Raw genomic sequence first — 18,081 nt, forward strand, 5'->3', positions numbered from 1 at the left:
AGCTTTGTCACAGAGTCGCTAGGTAAGCTTTCAAGGGTCAGTTAGTCTTTTTGAGGTTGTTATCTCATCTTGAATAATACTGACATGATGATACTAATCACACAGGAATCTATTGGAAAGGAGACTTCATGAAAAATAAACATTAACTAGAAGACCTACAGAATTGTTAAGTTTAAATGTGAACAACTATATATTTATAGCATAAGAGACTTTTATTTATTGTATGAGAGACTTTTTCTCACCCACAGTGTCAATCTAGGACACTATCTGTACACTCTAACTATACTTAGAAATAGTTAACTGAAGAGATGCAGAGAAATTACACTCACGGAAAGTTGAGTTATCTGATTACCCGGGAAAACAAGAATTGGATCAGCCATAATTACCCTAGAAATATTTTCTGCCAGGATTGGGAATTACTTCCTTCTTCTTTTTCTTCTTCTTCTTCTTTTTTTTTTATCACTATAAGAATAGTTCTTAGAAATAGAAATGATGCAACAGTCTTATGATTAATTAATGGAGAAAATGTGTATTTCAAAATGGGCCTCTATAACTGGTTTTGAACTTCATGCCATTTTGCGCTGGCTTAAAAAACAGTAGCAGGTGTGATACACTTTGTATAATGTTCCACCATAAACTGAACATGGTAGGAGGTATAATACCATCAGTTAAAGTGAAATGGTTGTATTGTAACCAGAGAAATTATTGAGCTTCTGTAAGGATTGGCCTGTTTTTATAAAATAAGTCAAGCAACAAAAGAGATTTTTCCACCTTGGAAAAAGGCCAAATGTATAAGTTATGTAAAACCGCTTAGCCCATTTGTACTCAATAGTCTTCAGGACTCTTAAAATTCCTTTTAAATGAAGGGCTCCAAGGCAGTATTTGGAATTTCAAGGTCCACACAGAAGCAGATCCGTGGAGTCGAGGACATGTTAAGAGAGAGAAGGGACTGAGGACTGTTCCCCTCGGTCTTTGCTGCCTCCTCATTTTTTGTAGGAGACTTTTGCAGGGTGAGCGGGGACCACATCAGCACAGGCTATGGAAAGGGGGAAGAGACCAAGATCCAGAGGGAACAGAGCCTGTGTTCAGAAGCTGGCCCATCTCCAGGAGACAACCAGGCAGGCCATTGTGCAGTGGTCGAAGGGCATGGCTAGCTGAGACTGGGCCAGGCTATTTGGATATATGAATGAGTCCTATCTGCCAATGGAACACAGTTCTGGAAAAAGTCCAGGTGATAATACTCAAAATCCGGCATGATTCCAGATGATCAGTTCAGTCACTGCAGGCCTCCAGCCAGAAGCTGAGAAGGGAGTAGGAAATCACATCCTACTTCGCAAGCTAAGGGGAGGAGAGCAAGAGTTTGGCAGAGCATCAGGACCTGAGTGGAGGTAGCTGGGGTCCAGGGCAGGAATCGAAACCCTGCAGAGAACTGAAGTGCTTAGCAGAGAAACTGAGGCCGACTGGAGTCCCAAGGCTTTAGCCAAAGTGGTAAGAGAACACTGAGTCTAAGAGTCTCCGGGAGGAACCCGATATGCAGGTCTCTAGGCAACCAAACCAGTTTCATCTATTAATAGGTCTAAGACTGATGACACGATCAGGACTGGCTCCGACTGGTTGGGAACGACTAAGAGCTTTTGGAACTTTAATGTGCATAAGAATTAGTTAATATGCAGATTCTGATTGGGTAGGTCTGAGCTGGAGCCAATATATTCTGAATTTCTAACAAGATCCTAAGCCATGCTGCTGATTTTCTAGAGCAGCTAAACCCAGAGAGTCCAAACTTGCCGTCATTCCCTTTCCCCAATCGCACTGCTCTCCATCCATTTCACCTGCCCAATCAATGTGTCCTTCCTCCCTGACCCTCCTCATCATCAGAGCTGACCACCTTCTCTCCTTTCCCCTTTCCTTGTCCTTTTCCTCTTCCTCTTCCTTTTCTTTTCCTCCCAACTCCTCTCCTACTGCATTTCTTCTGTCAAGACCACCAACAGAAAAAGAGCTTTTGTTCAGATAAAAAAGAGAAAAGATAGCAAAAGCCAAAACCATTTTCCTGATTGTTAGTACACAACTAAATGCTTCTACGTTTGATAGATACGCTTAGTCCAGATTAACACTTAGTCTTTTTCAGTTACTATCTTGTAAAGAATGTAAATAATATGTGACCTCTTACCTCACCTTCCTGATAGACCTCAAAAGTTAAACATCTGAGTGTTCACTTTGGTAGCACAGATATGAAAATTGGAACAATACAGAGAAGACTATCACAGCCCTTGCACACAAAGAGGATGCTCAAATTCCTGAAGCAGTCCTTATTTTTAAAAAGACATTAAAAAGACAAATTAATGGAGAAATAGAGTGTTTATGAAAGAGAGGAACCAATATAGTAAAATTTTGAATTTTACTCACATTAATCTATAAAAATAATGAAAATCCAATAAAAATCCCGACAAAGTTTTAGTGAAACCTAATTCTAAGATTTGAATAAAAAAGCGAATGGCCAAGAAAATTTTGGAGATAAAGAATAGAGTGTGGAAAAGAGAAAAAGAATAAAATGAGGAAAGGGAGTTTTCACTTCACAAGAGTGAAAGACTTAATACATACTCAGAGTTATTAAAATGGTGTAACACTAAATGGCTCTATTTAATGTGATCATGAGCAATTTTAATTTATTTGTGCTCTTTTGATTTTCTACACCAAATATGTACAAGTTTTGTGATTAAAAGTTCAGCTAAAGTCTACGGCCATGCTACCCTGAACAAGCCCAATCTCGTCTGATCTCGGAAGCTAAGCAGGGTCAGGCCTGGTTAGTACTTGAATGGGAGACCACCTAAAAAGACCAGGTGCTATTGGTGTAAAAAAATAAAAAATAAGGGATTGTAAGCTGACAAGGTCCTCGTACTTTGTGAGGTCAACCAAGGATTGCCTTGCCCAACCCCCCCCCCCAAAAAAAAAGTAAAGCTAAAAATAAATGCTTTAAAGAACTTTGTGAGGTCAACCAAGGATTGCCTTGCCCCCCCCCCGCAAAAAAAGTAAAGCTAAAAATAAATGCTTTAAAGAAGGAAATATCTACTAAAAGATTTTTAAAAAATCAGAATGGAGTCACATATTTATTTTAGGTTCCCATTTTCTGAAAGTATATCTGTCTATAGTATACATTGAATGTGTTTCCATTTCCTTCACTAAGGGGTCACTAATTCCTGCTTACACTAAAAGCTCATCATGTAATGTGGGGCTAGTTAATTAAACTCTTTCAGTTTTTCAGTCTGCAAAATGGTAATATAAATAGCTTCCCAGTTCACCTTGGAGGATTACTTGTTGGAATTATACAGGATAATATGTGAAACTGCTTAACAAAATATCAAACGCTATACAAATGCAAACTGCTATTACCACTGAGTAATTGAAACAAGAAGTTGTAGATTTTAGAATTTTGTACCATCTCGTGTTGGTGTGACTGGATTATTTGAGCTATTTGTGCTTAATAGGTGAAAGAGGTTTGGAAAGCAAAGTTTAAATCACAACCCATCTCGCCATGGTTCATCTCATTTCACAGCTGTTTTTCATTCATTCAATAACTATATTTATTGAGTGTCAATATGCACTAAGGCCTGTAGTTACGATGATAAAACAGACTGTGTCCTTGCATGCATGAAGCTTATGGATTAGCAGAGTGTTTGTAGACAAGAAAATAGGTCATATCAAAATAGGGTGACAGACACTGTGATGTGGTAAGTCCAGGAAGCCATGGAGTTCTTCTGGAGTCACCACCCAGGTTTAGATATCATAGAAGTTTTCTTAGACCATGCAATAGTTAAGGTGATGAAAGGGATGAAGGAGAACAAATGGAGGGTGCTTGGAGACAGGGAAAGGGGGAAGAGAAGTGTGTTCCAGACAGAGAGAGGAACACTTGTACTGCTCCAGGGGCAAGACAAAGCAATGGAACTACTCTGAGATTTAAAGGGGGAAAAAAAAGCACAAAAAACCCTAGATCATAATGTTGCCCAGACCAGGCTCAACATGAGCTCACCATGACTCATATTGCAATAGGTTTTAGGATGGTCCCCTCCCCCACATCAAGCTTTCTGACCACTCCCCAACAGGCTTTTCTCCTTCATTGCCTGGCCTTTCCTTTTGAAAAGATAGCACTCTAAAGAGGTGGAAAGAGGCTTTTCTCTTTTGAAGTAGCGGCATTATTAACAGAGAAGGAAAGTCTCCCATGAGCTATGGCAAAATCCTGCAGATTGGTTTATGAATCAATGTAGCTTAGGTTAAAGCAACCTAATTTCCCGAAAGCCACTCTATGGCTTTAGGCTTCCATAGGGGCCTAAAGCTTGTATGATATTTACTCATAGTTAAAATTAAGTGGAAATAGAAAAAAAAAAAAAAAAAAACCCAAGGAAGAATTTTTCTGGAAGATCGTATCATTAAAGAAAAAAAATTCAAAACTACAAAGCAATGTGGACAAAATATATATAATGCATTAAAGAAGATCTGGCAGTATATATATCAATGTGTTAAATTGATGACTATCTCTTAGTGATTGGGTTTCATGTGATTTTTTAATATCCTTTTTTTTGTGAAATACATTTGGGAAAGAGAATGATATATGAAAGTATAATTTAATACATTTTTATAAAGTGAACACTTACATGACCACTACTCAGGTCTAGAAATAGAATATGATCCAGAAGTCCTCCATTCCCTCTTTCCCAATCACAACCCACCCCTCCCCAAGAGGTCACCACTGCCATTTTAGGATACTCTTTTTTCTTTAATTTTATCACCTAAGTTTATATCTCTAGATACTATATCTTTTCCAGTTATTTCGAACTTTAAGTAAATGGGAGCATATAATATTATGCCTCTGGCTTCTATCTCTTAACATTAGGTTTCTTAATTTCATCCATGTTGCTGAGGATATTGTGGTTCATTCATTTTCAGTGCTGTATGGTATTCCAAGGCTGGATAGACTTTATTTACCCACCCTACTGTTGATGGACAGTTTGGCTTGTTTTCAGTTTGGGGCTATTATGAATAGAGTTGCTCTTCTTCTGATGCTCACATTCATATATTTCTATTGGATATATACCCAGTGGTAGAAGTCTGGGTCACCAGATCTGCATATCTTTAACTTTAATAGGTAATTAAAGTTAAGCAGCTACCCAAGAACAGCAGTAGCAGTGAAGACTCCTGTAGCAGCAAATGAGAGTTCCCACTGACCTATGCTAAAGTTTTATGTAAATTTTTTCTTCAGCTAATCTGAATTTTCTCTTTTTCTCTATAATAAATAGCTATTGGGTTAATTAGGCAAAATGCTACTCTAGTATTTCTTAAAATTGTCTTTCCCAATGGAAATATTATTTTTAAACTTTTAAAGTGAAGTAAATAATTCATATAGAAAAAGCACACAGATCACAGCTAGCTTAACGTATTGTCACCAAGTGAGCACACCTCTGTATCCACCATCCAGGTTAGGAAATAGAACATTCTAGCACCCTGGAAGCCATCTTCACGGCCCCTTCTAATCACAATCTTCTCCCTCCTCATCAAAGGTAAACTATTTTACTTGGTTCTTAGTTTTTGAACTTTATACAAATGGAACAATACAGTATATATTATTTTGTGTCTAGCCTCTTTTATTTTCCAACATTGTGAGATTCATCTGTGTTGTTATATGTAGCAATAATTCGTTCATTTTTCCTTTTCTTGCCACAAGGAAGAAATATTGACCTAAGAGAGCTGACCTGATTAACACTCTTCAACTCACAGAATGTATTGACCTATATCACACAGAGATTAGAACATTTTCCAACCATTTGTATTTTTATTGTTTCTACACAACTAATAAGCTTTTAGGTCAGAGAGGCTGTAGAGAGAGAGAGGACGACATCCCCAAGCCGTCCCTGATTTCTGTAATAATGGCTCCCCTTGGAACTATCTCTCAGTGGTAGTGGTTGTTTTCATTCCCTTCTTGTCCATCTAAAATGCTAAACAGTAGCACATTCCCAGGTTGCACACTTCTATATAAAACTGAGCTGTCACAGGATTTTACTAGAAAGTTGATTTATTTCCGAGGACCATGAGAGTCCAAGCATAAAACTGGCATCTGGCCTCCGAGAGAGCCGTTGACTTAGAGGCAGCGACAGCTTTAAAATTGCATTGGTACATATTGGAACAGGGTTCTTTTAGTATGAATCATAGCCTAAAAACTGTCCAGGGGAAAAAAAATCCTAAAACTCTTCTCCAAAAGGAAAGGTAAAATCAATAGCTTATATTTTTAACTCTTTCAAATAAGCAATGCTAAGCCTTTCTACACAAAACAATTGCTTACATCTAACTTTGGGGTTTTTTAAAGGACAAAGTGTCAACTGAGTTCGAATTCTTAGAACGGAATCTTAGTATCAATCGATTTTGTAAAGCAGCCAAACAGGCTCTCAGATGGTAACTCTCTGAGAGGCTGTGTGTAAATGTGTAGTAAACGTAATTTTTCTTCTTTTTTTTTTCCTTTAGGCCTTGAGATGTAATTATTAAAGCTTCAAATGTCCCTAGTGATATTAACTTGATAATCAAATTTGGATCACAGGAATGAAATAACGTAAAGTGTGCCTTCATTACTGCTCTCCTCAAAATAATTCACTTAAATAATTCTACCCTCCTCAACTACAGATCTGTAACTAGATCGTGGAGATAGCCAGTAAATTTAGCAAGAGTATTCAAAATGGTCAAATTGATTCTCAAAACAAAGAATGCCATGTTTAAACAAAACAAGTAAACAATTTTCTACCACAAAAGTAAAACAAAACATTGCTGAAATCATGTGCAAAAATGACAAATCAAAATGCTAAGTAAAATTGCAAAATGTAGGAGATCTTATCGCTAAACTAGCTATTGAAGAGCTTAACGATTAACTTTCTTTAAAAAATCTGGAAAAAATAACATTCTTTAAATAGCTGATTGAGAATAATTTTTATTATTGAACTATATATGTACCCATTAGAAAAACTGTCTACGAATGTACAAGTCATTTTGAACAAGAATACAGTTAGTCCTGTAGAAACTTAAAATATGCAAAATCAAGATTTAATCAAATAAATCAGTGCTGAAGTGTTTTTATATCTTTCCGTTTACTAAGAAGATGGAAATCTCCTTTCTTCCCATCCACTCCTCTCTCCAACTGAGGCTAGGGGAAAGTCTTAGACCAGGAAGGCATTGGGTGGGGAATTATTGTACAAAGCTCCCTGCTCTCTTCTGTCAATGCTTTTAAATCCCTATCTACCAATCTTCCCTGCTATTTTATGAAAAGAGAATCCCAGCTGTGCCAAATCGTGTGGTAGCTATATACTCTACACACAGTCCACAGGGGTTTAAGGCAGAAATTAACAAACATATTTTAGCTTGAAAACTTATCTATAAAAAACATTAACTAATTTTTTAAACATTCAGAGGCTAGCAGACATTCCATCATCTTCTTTAATAAGAACCCAAGAATGAGGATACCATTAGATAGGTCTTCTAGAATTAGATTTTGCTTGTCACAGAAATGCCCACTTTCTGTGAGTGCTAAAGTAGAACAAACATTGAGAAATAGATGTCTTGTGTCCAGTACTGAATTTGTCACCAACTCGTTGTATAATTTTTGTCAACTTCCTGCAACTCTTTGGCCCAGATTCCTGGGTAGAAAGTTGAAAAAATTGAACTTGATTCTACAATGATCCTTCCAGTTCTAGTAATATGTTATTGCATAAGTTATATTTCTAGACTCTGACCAAGTAATAGAACACCCTTTCCTCATTATTCCATGCTCAGTTTGATTCATCAACATAACACTTTTTCTTTCTTGCTGATGGACTGAGAGACGGTGTTGGGTTGGGAACCTAATTCATTCCTGGTACCAGTCTCAGGTCACCTCTCAGATGCAGAAGTCAACTGAATGTACTTTAGCATCTTATCTCCTTATGTCCCTTTCAGAGCAACCTATTATTATACTTGGTTCTTTCTCCAGCATTGAAATTCCCATGATGTGCTCTGGGAACATTATGCCAAAACAAAAAGTGCAAAAAATACTTGGTGTAGAATTCCAGGGTGCCATATATGTTTTTGATGCTCCCTGTAAGACTTAGGATACATAAATAAATGGATCAACACTCTTTTTAACCTTTAAGAATTATTATACAGATAATGTCAACAATTTGAAGCAGTATGATTTACAACATCATCAATGAGACCTGACATGTGAAAGAATTTTCCTGCACTAAGAACTACAGCGAATGCTACATTGAGGAGCTGCAAACAGGGAGCAAATCCACTCTATCCTACTATGAGCCCTTCCTGTTTTGTCAGCCAGCATGGTTTCCTAAATCTCAAATTGCAGCAGAACTGTTCTGCAATTCCATGGCTAGCTATTTCGGGAGCCTAACACAGCAGGACAAATGTGCACAAGTCCACACAGTATGACAGAAGAATTAAAAATGTATTTACCATCTGTTGGTAGTTTCCTTGCGGGACTCTTTTCTTTTCCTCTCCTGCAGTCACAAATAAGGCCTTCTTACTTCCTTCCATCCTCAGAGAACGAAGTTCTCTCTTCACATCTTAATGGAATACATGTCTTTTTTTTTTCCCTCCTCCTTCAATTTCTCAGACTTTTGAACTCTGGAACTATTTCAGCTTCAAGGACCATTTTCTTTAAATATAAATTGGAGTGGGTCTGTGAAGAGGTTGTAGGGTTTTATACATTTTTTTGTAGCCAGGTTACTTTCAGATCCTATACTTGAGTGCTGGTCACAGTGGACTCTGGGAAGCTCTAGGGTAGAACAAGAGATGTCAAGCACAGGCTAACTGAGAGGAAGTTAAGTCCTTAAATTAGGCTTGGGAATTTACGTTGGCTCTTTTACCACCTCCTTGGTCCCATGATGGGATATGCCAGGTGGGAGCCAAAATTTCTAATAAGAAAGAGTCCTAGGAATGAGACCATACACTTCAGGTGAGAGTCATTTCCAGCCATGTAGTAGCATGGGTAAAATCATAAGCTGGAGTATAGTTTTGTTAGTTGAGAAACCTGTTAGGTAGATCTGAAGCCATTCTTTTTATATAGGAACATTCAATTGTCAATAAGAATCGTTAGCTTTAATTAGTGGGCTATATGCATTAGTCACTCAAAAATAAATAGAGATTAGTATTAAAAATGATGCCATAGCCAAACTATTGTAATGCAGTATTTTTACTCTAACTGACCTATTTCATTCAGGTAATGACTTGTTAAAAATTCTCAGGCTGTGTAGGTGAATAACTTTACCTTGTAACCAGTGCTGGGTGACCTTGGGCAGGTCCTTTGAACTCCAAGTCTCAGTTTAATCACCTAAGAAACAGGGATCATGATATTTACCTCACTATATTTTTGTGGGGATTAGATGAGATGACATCTACAAAGCTCTTATCATGTTGCCTGGCATAGAATACGAGCTTGATAAATGGAAGCTTTTAAAAATTATGATTATTAGATGCTGTTGCTGTGCTACTTTTAATTTTTCTCAAAACTTGCTGTCAGTTTCATACTTTCTCTTTAATTCTTGTTTTGAATTTTGTTGTTTAAAAGTTCTTCACAAATTTGAGTTTGAATGAGAGATTCAGCTCATTCTGACTCAAATTGGAGAGTTATCCCAGATACAATTAAGTCAAAAATCAGGTAAATAGAATGCATTTCATAGCATGAACAAGATGAGTTTGTTTTGGATTAGCTTCAAATGAAATTATTCTTGAATTGGGGCTTATAAAAGGCTTTGCATATAGTAGATCCTGAAAAATATTATTCATTAATTCATTTAATAGTAGATGACTCTTTATTAGGTATCCATCATGAGCCAAGGACTGTTCTGGTACTTGGGTAAAGACTTTTCTGACAATAAACAAACAAAAAATGAAATAGCACAGAACGTTCTAAGGTGATACATTTATGAAATAATAGAGCAGGGCATGTGGATCAGAAAAATTCTTCACAGTTTTAAGTAGAGTAGTCACAGCAGGCTTCACTGGGAGGTTATTTTTTTTAGAAAAGAGACCGAAGAAGGTGAGGGAGTAAGCCCAAAGAAGAGCATTTCAAGCAGAGGGACCAGCAATCAGAAAGGTCCTGAGGCAAGAGAGCATTTGTCTTGTTTGAGAAAAAGTAAAGAGGACAATGAGGCTGGAGCTATGGAAGCAGGGAGAAGAGTTATAGGAGATGGATCTGAAAGATTGAGGGTGTTCTGATTGTGTGGGGCCTTGTAAGATGGGGGAATTTTGACTTTGACTCTTAAGTGGAGTAGAGCAGTATTGTGGCATCGCCTGATGCAGACGGTTGACTGTGGTGTGGGCTGGTAATGGTGGAAGCAGAGAGACAATTTAGAAGGCTAGTGCTATAATCCTGATGAGGGATGGTGGTGGTTTAGCTCTAATAGTAGCAGTGCAAGTGGTTAGAAATGGTCAGATTCCGGATATATTTTGAAGGTGGAGTTAGCTGGATTTGGGGGGCAGATTGGACGTAGTATGTAAAAAAGTCGAGATGTCTTTTGGCCTGAATAGTTGGAAGAACAGAGTTGTCATTTACTGAGATGAACAGTATTATTCATTTCATGCAAGAACAGTATTATACATTTCATGATGACCCTAAGAGATACATACCTCAGAATTTCGGGCTTGAGGGTAAGACCTCCTTCTACCTGCTGGGGAAAACCTCTTGCAGCAAATGAGCTTCCTTCCAATTGTTCTTGGAAAGATGAGAATCAGAAAGACTGAGATTCTCTTGCACACTTTTATAATACTCCAATGAACAGTTAAAAAAAAAAAGCAGCAGTTTTTTGGTTATATTTTCTCAATGCCAAACAATTAATTTAGTTTTTTAGTCTTTTCTTCACCCATATCCCACACACTGAAATACCACTTAAGAAGAAAGCTGCTGGTGCAGTCTGGCCCCCAGCAGAGGGAGCTGAGGAGGCCTGCAGAAGACCTTAGAGCTGAGGAGAGCAGGAGTCCAAGGCTCTGACCTCTAGTAACCTCTGTGACTGGGGCCACAAGTCAGATGTTTATAGAATGATGGGGAGGTGGTTCTAGAACTCTCTTGCTGAATTTCCTACTCCATTGGATCTTTTATTTATTAGTGTTGTCATGGGTAAAAGATCAAGCTTACACCCAGAACTGATTACCTATGTGTATTTATAGAGGAAAAAGATAGGGCCATATATATAAACAAAGATAAGAAAGAAGAATACAACAGCCCTTTAATCACAGATCTCATGAAGATGGTATAATAGTTTCTTAGGGCTGCTATAACTAATTACAACCAACTGGGAGGCTTGAAACAAGAGAAATTTATGCTTTCACAATTCTGGAGGCTATAAGTCCAAAATCAAGGTGTCAGCAGGCCTTTGCTCCCACTGAATCCTTCCTTGCCTCTTCTAGCTTCCAGTGGTTGCTGGCAATTCTTTGTTTTCCTCTACTTGTGGCAGCATAACACCAATCTCTGTCCCTGTCTTCACGGGGCTTTCTTCTCTATGTTTCCTCTGTGTCTCTGTGTCTTCTCTTATGAGGGCAGAAGTCATATTGGATTTAGGACCCCCCCTAATCCAGGAAGACCTCATGTTAACTAATTACACCTGCAAAGACTCTATTTCCAAATAAGGTCACACTCACGGACACCAGGGTTAAGACTTCAGCATATCCTTTGCGGGGACAGAATTCAATCTACCACAGAGGGCAATGAGAACTCACATGAAGAACCGACCAGTGCAGACAGTCACATACGTGTGCAATAAACAAAGGAAAACAGTTACATGTTGAAATTGTAAGCAGAGGTCAAATGGGTTTGGGAGTAACAGGAAGTATTCAGATAAGATACTCCCTCAGTTAGGATACTCTCCATCTGTGCTTATGGCCTTGATTTTTTTTTCTGTCAGACTTAAAAAAAAATATTGTATAAATAAAAAGAATAAGAAAATAGCACTTCTCTGACTCACACATTGGGCAGAGCCACAACTCTTGTGATAATCAGGAAAGCCTTCACAGAAGTGTTGATGTTTGAGCTGGATCTCAGAGTATGAGAATAAAATCACCATGGAAAGAAGGGGTTGGGGGAAGAGAAGGGGCTTCCCCTATAGACAGAAAGCATATGCAAAAGCATATATACCCTTTACCTCCTTAAGTAGGGTGAAAAATCTTCAAAGGCCTCTCTGTATTATTCAAACACAGTATTAAAATAATAAAGGGGACAAAATGTTTCTGGTTTTAATAAATGCACAAATAAACACACGATAACCTGGAAGAACACTAGGAGGATATATAGGGGGGACTTAATTATTGAACACATTGCCAAAGCACAAATATGGAAACCCTACCCTCAGCCAGATCTGGAGAAATCAAAGGGCTAAATGTGGTATAAATTCCTCTGCCCGGATTGCATAAGGAGATCTGCCAACATTTTTTCTCTGATATATTCCTTTGTGTACAGAGAGCTGAACTGGGTTCTTGAAAACCTGATCATGAACTGAGATATGCAATTCTGAATCACCACCGTGATCTAGGAAAATTAACTCCTTGCTGATCTTCCCAGATAAGCACCCAAGCTTGTTGCCTCTGAGATCTGCATCAGGATCTGGCTAGGTTTCTGTCATAGAGCAACTCCCCTTTTTTGGCATAAGAATGTACAGGATGCCAGTAAAGTTCACACCAGGTCATCTAAGTCTCTTTAAATGCACAATGATTCATTGGTAAGGGTGGGGGTGAGAGGACAGTGAGGGGGAAGGAAGTGCTGAGCTGAGAGGCGGAGAGTTGTAATTATGAAATTGACTGCAGAGAAAGCTAGCTCTGGGAATGATAGGGTCACATGTTCTTACTATTGATATTTAAGCTACAACTTTTAAACCAGAGGTAGGGGGAGGGGTTGGGAAACAGATCATGCAATTTGATTGGCTTTCAGAGGAGAAGCATCAGATGCCTGGCATGTTTATTAGAATCACAGTGTATTAATTTCTCTTTATATCTGACAAAGAAGAGAAGATCTCCCATGACGGTACAGTTAGTGGAATCAAAATTTGGCTGTAACGGTATGAGTGAACAATTTATCTTCTACTTGATTTACTCTCATTTTAACTGACAGGGTCTTCCATTCTGTGCATTCATTTTGTACTTAAAAAAAGATTGTTTGTAATTTACAATTTAAGTCTGAGTGCTATTACTCTGTTCTGTCAGAAAGCATCTGTGGCAGTAGCTATCACTGCATGTCTGTGCCACAGACACAGAGCAAATCAGTCTTGAGAGCTCCCCCAAGTCTTGCAGCAGAGTTATACTTGGAGAGGCCTGATAAAGAGCAGTTCTGCAAATATCAAACTGCCTGACAACCCACACTGAAATCATGACACGGGCAGTTTCCTTGGTGAACTCTAGTTATTTATGTCCAAAAGCAAAGTTTGCCAGTGTGTTTTTCTCTAACTCTTTCTCTTTGGGGTAAACTTGGTAAATTCCTCATAAAATAGTTTCCTTAAACTCTGACCCTCATTTGATTCTGCTTCTCCTGGCTGATATTGACTCAAGAAAAATAAAGTAACTGAGAGCTTATAGCTATGTGTATGTATGTTTTAATGTCATGAAGTTAGAATAACAAAGAACTTCATTTCTCTCCTTTCGTAATAATTCGATTTTTTTTTTTTTAGCCTGTCGTTATTCGTGATCTGATTTTGAAGGAACCTTTTGTTTTACATATGCAATACATCAACAGCCACTACCGTAAGTTCAAGCAATGGTGGCTTTGGGCTTTGATTTTAATTTGGAAAAAGTATTTCTTTTGAGGAAGCAAAATGCCAAGTTGTTAATGAAATGCTTTTAATAGATTTCCAAATGCTCCTGGCCAATATCAAGCAAAATTCAACTCACTCATTCTAAGACTTAAGAAGTTGTCTGTTTTCTTTTCATGTTTGAAGAGCCATGTTCTTTAGATAATTAAGACCATAAATTCTGATACTTCATGGGTCATTGCATTACATTCAATCTTGGTCACAGTTACATTGATGAAAATGTATCTAGGTCTTGCTTGTAAAATAAATAATAATGGTTAAAAATAATTTTTTTGATGTGTCCTATTGTACTAAACATATTAGCAAGTTTTTTTTTTTTTTTTAAACAGATTTCCTTTTGGTGGCCTTAATTTGTTTTCTAGTTAAGCAGCAATTGTATAATTTTTATTATCAATGTCCAAAGGCATCTGTCACTAGAGGGTATCAATACCAAACCATTCAGCCTCAAGCAGCAAAACCAGCTATAACTCTAGACTGCTTGGGCTTTCTAAAACAGATTGTAAGTTTTTCATCAGCTTCCCAGGGTGGCAAAATACCTTAGATCGCCCCCAAAAAGACTGAGTCACAGAAGGGCCTAAACAAATTTTTGTTTTGCAAGCCAATAACTGATCTACCAGTGAGATGATGCCTTCACTCATAAATAGCTCCCTCTCAGAGATCTTTTTAACAAGGAAAAAGGTCCATGTCATACATTGTAAGGGGGAAACCTAAGGAAAGTAGAAAAGTTACTAAGTTATCTACTACAGTACTGCAGAGAGCCTCGCCAGGATTCTAAGGTCTCTAATTGTGTGAGTTTTTAGAACTCATTCTTGCATCTCTTCAGCCTCATTATCTACAAGTACTTAGAGGTACTGTTCATTAAAAATATAATATGCAATCCTTCCACACATGTAGTATTAAATTTTATAGTAGCCATATTGAGAAGCAAAAAAAAAAAGTAAAATTAATTTTAACAATATATTTAACCTAATATATAAAATATTTTGATTCCAACATTTAATCAATGTAAAAATTATTGAGATATATATACGTGAGTGCACTGAGCCTTTAAAATCTGATGTATATAATACACTTACAACACAACTCAATTTGGACTAACCACATTTCAAGTACTTAATAGCCACAGTGGACAGTACAGACCTATACTAAAGCACTTGGTTTTGTTTTTAATTGTAGACAGAATCTTATTTAAAATTGCCCAATGTGTATACTGTTAACTCATAAACTGTTGGCAGATGTTTAAGTACAACGATTTTAATTTTACTCCTGCCTATCGGTGATGTCATTTCCATCACCCAGAAGCCTGCCCTGCTACAGTTTGGTGGAGGGTCAAGAAAGATGATTCAGAAGCATAGTCCTCTAAGAGTCCCTGTGCCACGCTCAGAGCCCAGTGACTTTAGTTTGGGTGTGGTGAGCTGACCTCAGAGCCTATTGTGTGAGTGGTTTTCACTTTTGTTTTTAGTTAATTTTACTTTTCTGGTCTCTCCAGCTTTATTTTGGAGTATAGTCTAAGGAAAGTATATTTGTTTTGCAAGCCTGCTATGATTTGTTCAGATTTTTAAATGACATATGTAGGATAACACCCTCTTTATTACAGCATGGTTAAAGGTCTGTCAGTGTTTCATTAAAAATTCAAACTTTCTGGGATTTATTACACAGCCATAACAAATTGCTCCAGACAGAAACTTGGCAAATCTTCTTTCATGTAGGAGGAAATTCTTTTGAACAATTTTAAAAAAGATTTTTAAAACTAAATGTTTACCACTTAAATTTACTCTTGATTCTCCTATTTGGAAATCTGATTGATATAATGATTCTTAGAGGTGCTGGATCAAACAACTGTGAATCTTTACGTTTCATCATGGTAAAAATGAACATTTTTCAAAAGATAAGATTTGTTTTGCTGTGAATTCTTTGCGGACAGATATGTCTTACTCATCTTTGTATTCTCAGGGCCTAGTTATGGTAGATGTTCAACAAATGGTGGTAAATAAGTGATAAATGCATAAAATCATAAAGGCTGTTGGTAAATAAGTGATAAATACATAAAAAGTAACTTGAGAATTAAGATAGTCTCTATTCATAAGTCTCTCATTTAAATATTCACTCATTAAATATTCATTATCTAGTAACTTTAAATAACCTTTTAATCTCTAAAAAACATGCTGCTGGATCCTCAACCTCTGATTTCCCTCCTCTCTGAACACCTTAATGGATTATTATAACAATCAAATGACCCAGTGCTATGAAAGCACAAGCCAGTTCAAAACTTTTTTGAGGCTTGGCTTTCCCATGTCTTATCTACCTCACAGGAGTGTTTGAAGATGCAATTCAAAGGCTCTGAGAGGTATAAAATGCTACATAGATATAATTGAAACATATGTCCTCACCACAGCAAACATTAATGATAAACCCCTATAATTACTGCGAAAGTAAACATGGTGAAAAGTGCATTCTTTCACCGACATATTTGAGTTCAAATGAAATAAATTTATCTGCTATAGTGTTGGGTTTATTGTCCCCAACGTTTTTAGATAAGCAGGAGTTACTCTTCGAGTTGCCTTATTCTGCATTGTATCTTTATTTTTTCCAGTTTTATTAAGAAATAATTGACATACATCGCTCTATAAGTTTAAGCAAACAGCAGGATGGTTTGATTTACATATATTGTGAAATGATGATTGTTATTTTTATTTTTGACTGGAGAAAAGCTAAGGCTTCTTTTCCAAGTATGACTTTTGAGGTCCATTTTCTTTTAAGGATTCAAGCCTAAAACTCTAAATAAGTACATCTAATTTCTATTTAACTTCCAATCTGTGCACTATTTAGTTGTTATAACCTGGTAAACTGTGTTTGCTTGTTTTTATTTTGTGTGGAACTATATGAGGCTAATTCCAATGAAAACATATACTACAATTTAAAATCTCTTATGATTTGGACAGCCTGTACACTTTTTTTTATTAAGTACTCTTGTGCTCCCTCTGCTGCTGAGAAGAAAACCTTTGCGTTCAAGACCCCAGCACATTCCTCACAGTGTTCTCTTGGCAATGCTAATGTAGATTTGTGCATTTTCAGAGCTCTTCTGAAATGCAGTACTATTTGACCAAAGCATAAAATGTAATAATGTTTCATTAAAAAGTGCAAATTAATAAAAGGAGGAGGGAATAAAAAGGGAATAAATAGAAGAATTAAATTCTACATCTGTGGCCAAATTCATGTAGACAGAGCCCTGAGTACAAACAGCATTTTTAATACTCTAATGTGCTGAGGAATAACCGAGAGGTTGGTTAAAAGGCAGATTCTGATTCAGCAGGTCTGGGTTGGAACTCTCATTCTGAATGTCTAAAAAACTCCCAGATGCTGCTGCTGCTGTTCTGAAGACTAGCTTTAAGAAGTTAGATGTAATGATATATTTGATACCTCATTTTAGACCTTCAAAAGTAGATACTACCAAAACAGTGAAATAGATAGAAGGGATGAAAATGATTTTCCATGGTGTTTAAGTAATGCAGAACACAAATTAGGAGTAAGGCTCAGCTGGCCTTATTTCTCAATTTCCTTTAATTTCAAAGTTTGACTTATGTTTGTACAAATATAGTATCAGGCTTATGAACAGGACTACAGTACTATATATTTGCCTATTGGCTTCTTGAAAACTCTGTTCTTCTTTCATTGAGTTTTTATTTGCACGAAGAGTCTTGTTTTTAAAGAATCAGTATCAGTTATTTGTGATTGCACATTTACTATCTTGCCATTTGAAAATAAAACATTTCAGTACTAAAGGTAATGAAACTATCATCAATTGTTTATGTTCATTGGGCCTTGCAGGAAGAAATAGTTACAGGTTTTAATAGCAGTTTATGACTTTAATCTTAATGGTTAAGAAAGTAAATGACACATTTCTTATTAATTGTTCTTACTGTTTGGGTAATATACATATTTAGCTCCTTGAAGGAATATTTAAATTAATTGACTAACTCTAATCTGAATTATGAGTTTTAATTTGTTTAAGGTTGTTAAAATAAATTAACTGCTTGTGTCAATGTAATATTAAAATAGCTTTTTTTTTTTTTTTTTTACCAAAATTCTCTAAATGTAAGATGTCTAAAAATAGAGTGGAGGTAGATTGGACAGTCTGCAGATTAGGAGTTGGAATAAAAACATCTCAGTTAAGCCAAAAACATGGCAACCAACATTTTCTGTTATAAAAATATTTTAGATGAGTTCAGTTTTTATGAAAGCTGTCTGAAACCAAAATGAATAGCAG

General features: G+C 36.8%; 1 non-coding gene and 1 pseudogene across 1 annotated transcript; both read left to right on the forward strand.

The window, feature by feature from the left end:
- Positions 1 to 2,205: 2,205 nt before the first annotated feature.
- On the forward strand, positions 2,206 to 2,314 carry LOC112477724. The gene has a single exon (XR_003045564.1). It is a non-coding gene; the product is annotated as a U6 spliceosomal RNA (small nuclear RNA).
- A 416-nt stretch (positions 2,315 to 2,730) lies between these two features.
- LOC112477669 lies at positions 2,731 to 2,849 on the forward strand (annotated as a pseudogene).
- Positions 2,850 to 18,081: the final 15,232 nt, after the last annotated feature.

Source organism: Pteropus alecto, unplaced genomic scaffold (genome assembly GCF_000325575.1).
Source record: "Pteropus alecto unplaced genomic scaffold, ASM32557v1 scaffold121, whole genome shotgun sequence".
Classification (NCBI taxonomy): Eukaryota; Metazoa; Chordata; class Mammalia; order Chiroptera; family Pteropodidae; genus Pteropus; species Pteropus alecto.